General features: G+C 38.7%; 1 protein-coding gene across 2 annotated transcripts in view; it reads right to left on the reverse strand.

The window, feature by feature from the left end:
• The window catches only part of CSRNP3 (cysteine and serine rich nuclear protein 3), a 62,716-nt gene extending 57,641 nt beyond the window's left edge, over positions 1 to 5,075 (reverse strand). The window contains exon 1 of one of the 2 annotated variants that reach the window (XM_032770960.2): positions 4,855 to 5,075. The gene's annotated coding sequence lies outside the window, so the exon portion shown is untranslated. Of the gene's footprint in view, positions 1 to 2,954; positions 3,042 to 4,854 lie in introns of those variants that run through there. The other variant, XM_032770961.2, reaches the window with a different exon arrangement.
• Positions 5,076 to 10,894: the final 5,819 nt, after the last annotated feature.

Raw genomic sequence — 10,894 nt, forward strand, 5'->3', positions numbered from 1 at the left:
GGATTGGCAGGGGCCCTGGAGGTTTTTCGCCTTCCTCTGCAGCGTGGGGCATGGGTCACTTGCTGGTGGATTCTCTGCAGCTTGAGGTCTTCAAACCACAATTTTGAGGACTTCAATAACTCAGTCATGGGTTAGGGGTTATTATAAAAGTGGATGGGTAGGGTTCTGTGGCCTGCTTTGTGCAGGAGGTCAGACTAGATGATCATATTGGTCCCTTCTGACCTATGAGTCTATGAGTTTTATACACAGCAAATTCATTTACTGCTTTGTTAAGTAGAACATGTCTCTTTTTTAGGGAGTGAGCCTTCCAACAAGTAGGGACATTCTCCAGTAAATATTATTGCAAACAAAGTGTATTTAAAAATATGGAAAAATGGAATTATGATGCACTTTAAAATTTGGCTTTAAGCCTCTGAATTAATCATTAAACTGTAAATTACTTTTGATTAATCCATCTATCTGACCAAATAAGACAGATAGCTCTAAACAATGGTGGTTTTCTCCTTTTGTTAAATAAACCAGGCCAAATTTCTTGAGGCATTGGACAAGATTAGATTATTTTCTTGGTTTATGAATACCCAGTCTAAAACATTCTGGGCCAGATTCTGACCTCGTGCACATTGGTGTACATCATGAATAAAACCACTGATTTTAAACGGTAATTGTGATTAGAATCAAACCTCCATATTCACACTAATGTACTATAGTGAACAAAATATTGTATTCTATCATGATTTTTTAAAAATCTTATCAGCTAGCATTCAAAATATAGATAAACTACCTTTCACTAGGCCCAAATTATTAATGTAGGGATGTTTTGGAAACTATGAGAAATTGTCAGCAAAACATGGTACATCTGTGTGCTCTAGTCACAGAATAAAACAAAAACAGAACAAAATCTGTAATCAGTTCTTTCATTTTCTAAACTAACATCCAGAATAGGAATAAAAGACTCAGTCTATTAGAACATACAACACAACAATTTCTTTAGATTGTATCCAAAGGAAGACTGTTCTGCATCTGTTTCCATATATATAAAGGAGACACATACCCAAATGTTATGATTTCATTAGAACTACGGGGATGCTGTTCTACAGCGATGCTCCTCTTGTAATTTTAGAAGCAGTTAAATGTATGAGTGTATGTTTACTGTAAGTACTTAACCTCATAAATCTAATCTTAAAATGTATCAGGTTTGTTCTACACAAATATGGTAATTACATGGCTAGATATAGCTTTATTTTTTCCTGTTACTTATGTGCAACAAATTCTTTCAATCTTGTACAATAAAATTTGCCAGTGAACAGGGCAGATAACACTCCTATTTGTTCATAAGTATTATGCTTCATATAAAGTGATGGTTGAACATACACAATATATTTTGAGACAGTTCTTTAGAGCACTTTTTCTCATTCAGTTCTGCTCATTAAAATATATGCACTCCTCCCAAAGATTATTTGAAATGTAAGATGTAGTACAAAAGAGAAAGGCATTTCAGGGCCTGATCCTGCATGGATTCCAAATTGGCTTTGCTAGGCGCTCCAGATGTAGATGCTGGGATTTTCAAAGACACCTCAGGGACTCAGGTTCCCAACTTCCACTGAAATTTAATGGGAGTTGGGCATCTACCTTCCTAAAGCATCTTTGAAGATCCCAGTGAAAATGCTTGCAGGATTGGGTTCTAAATGATGTATAGCACATATATTTTGATACCGCAAGGTGCTGATTACTCTGGTCCTGATCCAGAAAAGCACTTAAACAAACACAGGATTTTCCTGGGTCAGGGCCAGACTGATAAGCACTTTACAGGATGTGGCACATATTAAGTAAAATTTAGTCAGATATTTTATGAAAAGTTACATTTCAGGCAGGATTTTCCTCACTTTACTCAGGCAAGTAGATTCTAATCTTGCAGTGCTTACTCATATAACCATATTAGGCTGGGACCACTGAATAAGGACTACTTGTATGGCTACAGTTTACAAGACAAGAAAGACTTTATCCGAATCCCACTGAAGCTGACTGAGTCAGGACCACAGGATTTGGCCCTAAATGTTCTGTTAGCATACCACACAAATTTAACCATGAGAGTTCACCTATTTTTAATCAAAGCAAACATATCAGAGCTCAAAAATAAATTAAAAAGTAATTTTAAGTTTAATATGTAAAGATGAAAACAAGATCTCTGCCCAGAGAATAAATAAATGGTTATCAGGAAACCACTAACACTCTTTCAAAGTTAAAAACGGGTTCACTAACAAGGTACACAGTATAACATAAATAAAATGGCATTTCTCTCTACATTGTATAATTAAAAGCAATATACATATCATACAGAAAACTCTTTCCAAAATTAACATGTTTGCCTAAGGAAATTTTTAAGTTAAAAAAATCTGATTTTATATGAAGCAAAAGAAAACCATGATTTCTCTCATGACTTCACAGCATCTGCACTTAAATTCTATCAATAATGATGATGTATACAAGAGAATTTTATATTTGTCAAAGAAATACCAAGAAATTAGAATTTTTTTCCCTAATTTAAAAACAAACAATAAGGTATTAAAAAATTCCTGCCAAACAAGAACCATTCAGAGGTACTTTGATTTATTTGTCTTCTAAATAAAAAACTGCACATCCAGTTAAGGAATGGTTTTCCCTCCCCCCGCTCACCCAAGAGGTTCAAAATGTAAAGAAGTATTTTATACATGATTAAAGACCATTAAATCAAATTAGAGTGTATTACATTTACCATTTTTAAACTTTGTTTTTCAAATAAGGAGAAAAACAGCATATATTTAAGGCAAGAAAGTACGAGTATTTCACCTGAAAGCAGCACAGCAGAATTACAACTCCAAAGCCAAAGCAACAAATGCAAACCAATTAAAACTTAAAAAAACTTCATGTAGGAATCAAAGCAAATAATGCATAACATATAATCTTTCAACCCATACCTGTAGACAGTGTACCACAATTGTTGCAGAAAAGCTGTAAGAACTTCCTAACACAGAAAGCAAAAAGTGTGCTTCATTTTATAGCAGCTACAGACTACTGCAGTATCCAGTATATTTTTTTCAGTCAACTGTTACAGCCTTCCACCAGTCCTGTGACCTTTGAACTCATTTCTCCCCCATCTGCAGATAAAGCTACTGTGCTTGTCTCATTTACATAAGGCTGGTGAAGGCCTGCCAGCAACAAAAAGGGAATGCTGGGTAAGAAATTGTAGAGCTGCAGTTCACCCCGAATACCTGAATCACTGGAGAGCTGAAGGGTGGGGGTGGGGAGGAGATGGTGGAAAGAAAAAGCTATTGCCACTAAATACTGATATGTCAGAAGCATATCTCCTATTGTGATTATTAGGAGGTAGATATTTTAATTCAAGTATATTAAACACCCACCAAAAAACAAAATCAGTCTGCAGCAGCTAGTTTCCAAGGTGACCAGAACAGTCAAATAAATAGATGTAGAAGGCTGATATACAATTCTCAGCAACTGCCCTCTGCTTTTTAAATATAGCTCACTAGATGCTTTATTTTGAAAAGGATCTATTTCAATATTGTATTTTGAAATTCATGAGTTAAATGCATACTCACCTTGATTCAGATGCCTCGATATGAATTAGCATCAGTTACAGATACAACAGTAAAACTGTATTAATGTAAGGAGGCAATATACAGAATTATTTACATTTATTGATCATTAGTATAATTAATAATCAGCAATAAAATGCTAATCCTCCCAAGTATAAATCACAATCAAATACTGTGCCAAAATGTGGATGCATGAATATTAAGTATTTTAAATGTTTAAACCATTTGAGACGTTATTTTTAGAAATATATATTTCAGTTTAAATCATTACAATTATATCAAAAAAAGTAAAAATGCTGATCTGGCTTTAGGAAAAGATTCTATGTTTTATTTTCTACTTTCCTTCTCTTCCTACAGACAGCATCCTCCTATTCAAACATTCAACTTCCCCATTGCTGAAACACGCTCTAAAAATTAGCAATTCAAATTCTTTCAGATTTGCCAGTATACGCATCTTGTGTCTTTTAAAGTGCTGGAGCAATGAGAAAAACGCTACCGTAAAATCATTTAAAAATAAAGACGTTTTAATAAGACTAATCTCTAGACCACTAATGTGTCAGAGAAACTCTATATCTATACTGTATATTAATGTGACATAGGCCATTAGGATCATTGGGACCATTTTTTAAAATAAAAAGTACATCAACTATATGAATTACTAACTGAAATTAATATCTGTTTGAAAAATACAAAGTAAAATATAATCCATCTTGTTAACAGTCAGAATTTGTTGAATGCAGTTTCATAACGAATCATTCATGTGTGTATATGTACTTATATTTCTAAAAGCACCATTTTCAAGATACTCCAGAAAAAATAATGTGAAAAATCTAAGTTCATTGTAATTTATGTTCCAAAATTAATCATTTTTAAAATAAAATAAACAACAGTGATGCAACACATTTCCTATCAAGAAAACATTGAGCTTGAAGAATAATGAATAATGGATGTTGCTATTTAATATTTTATATTTCTATACCGGCAACAGATCCATTTTAGCATTAATTTTATTTCTTACTGACTATTCAGTTTTTCATGAATAAATGAAGTCTGATGTGGTGTTATAGTAAAAATATTTGTAGAACAAATCTGATTATAGTACTTATCCAATTTATTTAGCTATATATCAGAATGATGTGCATCACTCAAGCCACACCTTTCCAAAAGCAAAAAATATATATATTTTTAAAAAAAGCAAAAGTAGCCAAAGCACTGATTAAATTCAAAACACAGAAGTATTTTAATAATCTATAAAATAACTGACCTGTTCAAATTGTTGTTTTTCCAATCCATGCACTCTTTTTATTAATTAGGAACCAAAATAGATTGATCATCATTTTATAACGTGTGACATATTCACTGTCTTTCTACTTCCATCAGGATCTTCTTAAATTTCCCAGCACTGTGTTTTATTGCTGGTACCATATGCTTTATTGTTAAGCGACAAGAGCTTCACTCTGCACAAAGACTCATTACCTACTGCTTGCTGAGCAGCTTCAGTCTCACTGAGGCTGCCTCTATGATCACATGGGAGTTTTGTCTGAGAAAGCCAGGCATGCCACTGATTTCACTATCTATGGATATTTTTATCAGCTGAGGTCTACTGTGAGGAAGGAATAACAAATTATAAAGCTGCTTTAACTCATTCAGGCAGCAAAAATTATGGAAATCCTCTCACAACCTTTTTTTTTTTCCCCATTACAGAAAAGGTGGAATTCAGGAGTTTTTAAAAGTGAATTATAATTTTTGTGGTGATAGTCTTGCACTATTTTATGCCTCATATAACATACATTTCTATTAATGTTCTAAAAAGATACTATTCCCTGTTAACTGTTATTTTATCAAAACACTTTATTAAACATTTAGGCTGCCAATATTTATCTGTTTATGGAGACCAGAGCTACTGAATGATTATTTTCCCTCAAAGGAATCATCATAATTCAAACTTGTGTCACCAATCAAGGGCCTGATCTGGCAACCCTTACTCATGCAACTAGTCTGAATGATTTCAAATAGGACTATTCAGGTGAGTAAGAATGTAAGTAAAGTTTTCAGAATCAGGCCCTGAACCTAAATGATAAATTGTACTCTACCATGAAGATTTTAATCTGCTTTTTATGATAATATCCAGTTACTGTATTTTAGTTATAATTATACAAAGAAATAAAATCAATGTATTTGTATTTGTTAACTTCCTTTGCCATTCACCTAAGGCATTTTACATGAGGCTGATAATTACATTTTAAAAAAATAATGAAAGCACATACATAAAGAAGGATACACAGTTAATGACTATTCTTAACATGGGTTGCTCATGTTGCTCATTAAGGGCCCAATCCTGTTCTTACTGAACTCAATGGAAGTTTTGTGATGTACTTCTGTGGCAATAGGACTGGACCCTATGAACACTGAGAACTATGGATCTGATCCTCCAGCCACTCAAGTCAATGAAGTTAATGGTGAAGCTCCCACTGACTTCTGACATCAGAAACAAGCTCATCCTGTGACAAACACAAACCTGAAGTAATACAACCAAGGGGCAGTCTCTGTTTGTGAGTTATAATGAAAACTCAATCAGAATAATGTTTAAAGACGCAAATAAAATAACCTGGCTATCTAGTTTAATAAAAAGCTTCCACATACAGAAATTTTACTACCAAACTGATTAGCAGTTTGAAAGATAAGATTTGCTGGGATATGACCCAAATTTACTCACGACTAAAAGATGAATCTGGTGATTAATCATCCAGATTCAAAACATTTATTTTCTTTAAACTCAGAATTCCATTGTCAGCAATTTTTTTTTTAAATGCCACTATTCTGATATGGTCACACAACATACTTAAAGACAGTAGCTGAGCAGATGGCTCATGGCTGAGGACCCTTCAAGAGCTGTTAAGCAGGAAACACTACAGCTGTATACATTAATAAGTAGAAATGAAGGCAGACTAGACAGGTTACTAACGAACAGCTGGTTTAGCTACAGCTATGTCTATTTTTCCCCCTGCTAATACAACTGATGATGTCATGATGCTAGTGTAGAGAGAAATAAACAAAAGGCAGACATTTTTGCTGCTGCAGCAGTAGGAAAACAGAAGAATAAAAAGGTTTACCAGAGGGAGAAGAACAATAAGAAAGCAAGAAAAAGGAAAGTTATTGTCACATTTCCTGGGGACCATTACACAAAATGGAAAATAAAAAAATAATTAAAAAAACTAACAGGAGGTTAGGGCAAAAATTATTAAGAAACAAACAGTTAAATAGTTTAACAAGAAAATTTTGGTTCTGCAAAGAGACAATAGCAGCAAGCTGTCCTAACACCACACAAAATACGTAATATCAGTCAACCTTTCTTGTCATGTTCCAAAAAAAATGTTTTATCCCTTTATGCTCAACGCTGGGATTTCTCAAAAGGTTAAATTACAATCAAGATGCTAAAAATTCTCCCGCCCACAGTAAAAATATATGAGATGGGCAGGACCGTCCTTAGGATTTATGGGGCCATATGCAGTATTAAACTGGTGCCCGCAGACCCCCAGAAAACACCCCGCCCCCATTGCTGACACATATCGAGCTTCATAGGCAGCAGACGCTGTGGCAACCCAGACTCGCAGCCTGAGGGGGAAGGCACAGGCAGCAAAAGGATACCAAGCTGCCCGGCAGCGGCAAGTCACAGTTCCATGCGGAGACCCCCGTACCCTCTCTCCCTCAAGCAGAATGTGCTGCGCTGGCACATTCAGCTCTGTGACTATGGCCCCTGACTAAGGAGACCTCAGCATACACTGGGTGTGTGGGAACCGACTCACTTTTACCTGCTGTCCCAGTGGTGCCCCAAATTTCTGGGGGCCCTACGCAGCCACGTATGCTGCATATGCCTAAGGATGGCCCTGGAGACGGGGCTAGGAAAGAGAAAGCCTCCATGAAGGCCCCCTCTTGGTTCCTGATCATTCCATTGGAGTAGTAGGCCCTCACAGTAGGCATTGTGGGGGACACCAAATGATTCAACAGGAGGTTAGAGCTATCTGAATAGAGAACCTGCATTGGCTTTGGAGTCCTGGCATCCCTTGTCACTCCATGGCAGCACAAGCTCCAGTTAGGGTTGCCAACTTTCTGACTGCAGAAAACCAAACACCCTTGCCACAACCCCTGCCACGAGGCCTTACCCCTGCCCCACCCCTTCTCTGAGGCCCCGTCTTGCTCACTCCATCCCCCTCCCTCTGTTGCTCACTCTCTTCCACTTCATTCACGTGCTCATTTTCAGTGGGCTGCGGCAGGGGTTTGGGTACAGGAGGGCACCTTCACCTGCATTTTTCATTTTGTCTTTAATTTTTGAAAATACATTTTCCCCACATTTTGTCCTTTCCTATCTGGCACAGACTGATTTTCCCAAGCTGGTTCTAGCAGAACACAAGCCAACATTGATTTTTGTTTACTTCTTTGTTTAGTTTGTGTATTGGCATAACTGATTGGAGTACTATTTGTTATTTAAATGCTGCTGGGGGAAGCACAGAGTAGAGGTGATGTCCTATGTTGTGGTGTAGGGGACAAAAATGGAGTCAGCAGTTGCTTCCATGACTGCATAATCTAGGCCAGGTTTTAGGGAGACTATGTGACATTGTTTAAACAGCGTAGTGTAAGGACCAGGATGTGGGCAACCTGAACCTAATGATTGGATCAGGGGTGGTCAGACCTAGTGGTCAGAGCCTCTGTGCTGGGGTCAGAGCCAGAATCAGAATCTAGTGATCCAACACGAGTCAGGTCTGGAGCAGCAGCCAGCCAGGAAATCTCTCAGATGCTCAGACCACTTTCTGTGCCTTCTTCTGGCTTAAATAATACGGACGTGCCAATTGACAGGGCCAGTCATCATCCCCAGTCAGGATCCTGGTGGTTTGTGTTAGCCCCTCACTTTCCGTAGTTCTGGATGAGCAGGCCAGAGGTGGCCAGAGTATGGAGGGCTGCTTAAGAACCTGTAGAGCCTGGATTTGAGATCCATGAGCCCTTACACAAAAGATTCACCCCTATACCAGTGCTAGCTCTGGGATAGAAGGGAGGCTGTTTACACCTTCCTTTTCAGATGCTGCCAGACACTGGTGCAGCCCCTGGCACAGGTTAGCACTTTTCTAACTTGTGCCCCTGCTGCAGTGGCCTCTATGGGTCATTGCAGTGGCACAGAATTGTTGGACCATAGGCCCTGGCCACTGTTAGTCCTGCTCTTGACACTGCCTTGACATGTATCTAGTGCCAGAGCCTCTTGCAGGGGATCATGGACCCAGCAGAGTTGCCTCTGTGCCTCTTGCAAAGATCTCCTGCACCAGAGATTACTTCACCAAAGGGTCCTGTAGCCCCTTTGTACTGCTTACAGGGCCGGCTCCAAGTAAAAAACAAAAAACAAAAAAACCACCTGTGGGGTGGCCGGAGCCAGGGTGCAATGGAGTGCGCACCCTGGCTAGCAGGGGGGAGGGGGAGGGAGCGGGGGGGAGAGAGAGAGAAAGGGGGCAGCCAGGACTTCCTTCAGCCAGGGCGCTCACCACTTGGCCCCTCCTGCCGCGCCGCTTACCGGAAGGGCTCCGCACTGCTCCAGACGGCGGGGAGGGAAGGACGCGGGCTGCTGGGCTTGCTGCAGACCTGGCACTGGTTGGGGCAGATGGAATACGCAGCTGGCTCCCAGCAGGGAGGTTCCCTCCTCTGCACCACTGCGCCCTACAGGGTGGCCAAAGCGGCGAACAAAGAAAAAGAAAAAAGGAAAAAAAAGGGAGCCATGCCACCCTAGGATTGAACGGAATGCCCCCCCTTTGAATCTGCTGCCCTAAGCACAAGCTTGCGTGGCTGGTACCTGGAGCCAGCCTTGCTGGTTATCTGGTCATAGAGCTCTCTAGGCTGTGTTCAGACACCTATGAAAGATAAAGAGATACACATGGTCTTAACAAAGAATCTTTCAATATATTCATCATAACTGCATTGCCTCTTGTCTACCATGAAGGACACTGCAGAGACTACCGGAATTGTTAACTTGCTTAGTGACGGAGTAGAGACTGACAATAGGCCCAAAAAACCAATAACTGTGTAAAGATATTAACTGAATTAAACATTAAAAATAAGTTATGTACTATCACACAGTTTCTTTTGTTGTTGTTTATACTGTGATTCCTGAATAGAACAAAATTTTAATTATATCTACTTATCTAAAAGGGTGTGCTATTTCTTACCTCAGATCAATTCAGGTATCATAAATCAAAATGAAACTGCTCTTCCCGCCAGTCTGATTTCTGAGAGAAATGTAAAGGGAGATAAGAACTGTGCACCCTAATCCAGCATCCTGCAGGAGAAGCTATATTAGCTTGAAGAGCTAGCATACTCAGACAATGAACAGGTACTCTTCTGTAAGCACACTTTCTGTTTTCTCACAAGCTTCCTAAACACAGGTGGTTAGACTACCAGAATAGTGCACATTAGCTATGTGGCAGGTGTAGTATTGTACTGAGTGACGTGGAATAGGTGACAAAGAAGCTACTAACTGCTCCAGCATCAGATAATAAAATTAATTATCGTACTTAAATGAATTAACAAATTCTGATTGTAATGTGACCAGGAGAAAAAATGTGGAGGTTTATGACTTCTCCAGTCATTATGCAATCACCTGAACAGACCATGTCTAAAAATTACATAAATGAGGCATGAAGGAGATAAAAGGTACAACCACATTCATCCCCTTCAGAGCCAGCCTTCATGAAATGTCCAGAATCTCAATGAAGCATGGTGTCTGTTTACAAGGGATCATGTTAGTTTTGTTTTAAAGATAAGATGTTGTTTTGTTTAAAGAGAGACTTTGAAAAAAGCCAAATACATTTCAAACAGGGGCTGCCTGACACATCCCTGTATCCACTTCATAAGCCAGCTCCATGCTCCAGCTAGTTTCCATGACAGCTCAGATATCAGAGTATAATGCAAACTGGGGCATCATTCAGAGCTACACAGCAGGGATGGACACTGCAGGACCTAAAAGGAGGAACTATAAAGGCAGTTTTCAGTTAATAATGTACTGATGGCCCCCTCTTAGCCTGGCTACTGAACACATCTTGTTCACCAAATGCCATCCATCTCTTTCAAATCACCGTGTCAAAACTCATTTCTGCTATGAATCTTTCTTATAAAAAGCTCCTCTCCAATGATCTCTCTGCAACCTTTCTTTCTTGCACTACTGTCCTGTGTTTTGTCTTGTTTGTATTAGATTATAATTCCTCTCAACAGGAACCATGCATAATTCTATGTTCCTTAAAGTACCACTGGACATTCATGGGGAAATA

The sequence above is a fragment of the Chelonoidis abingdonii genome, chromosome 10 (assembly GCF_003597395.2).
Source record: "Chelonoidis abingdonii isolate Lonesome George chromosome 10, CheloAbing_2.0, whole genome shotgun sequence".
NCBI lineage: Eukaryota > Metazoa > Chordata > Testudines > Testudinidae > Chelonoidis > Chelonoidis abingdonii.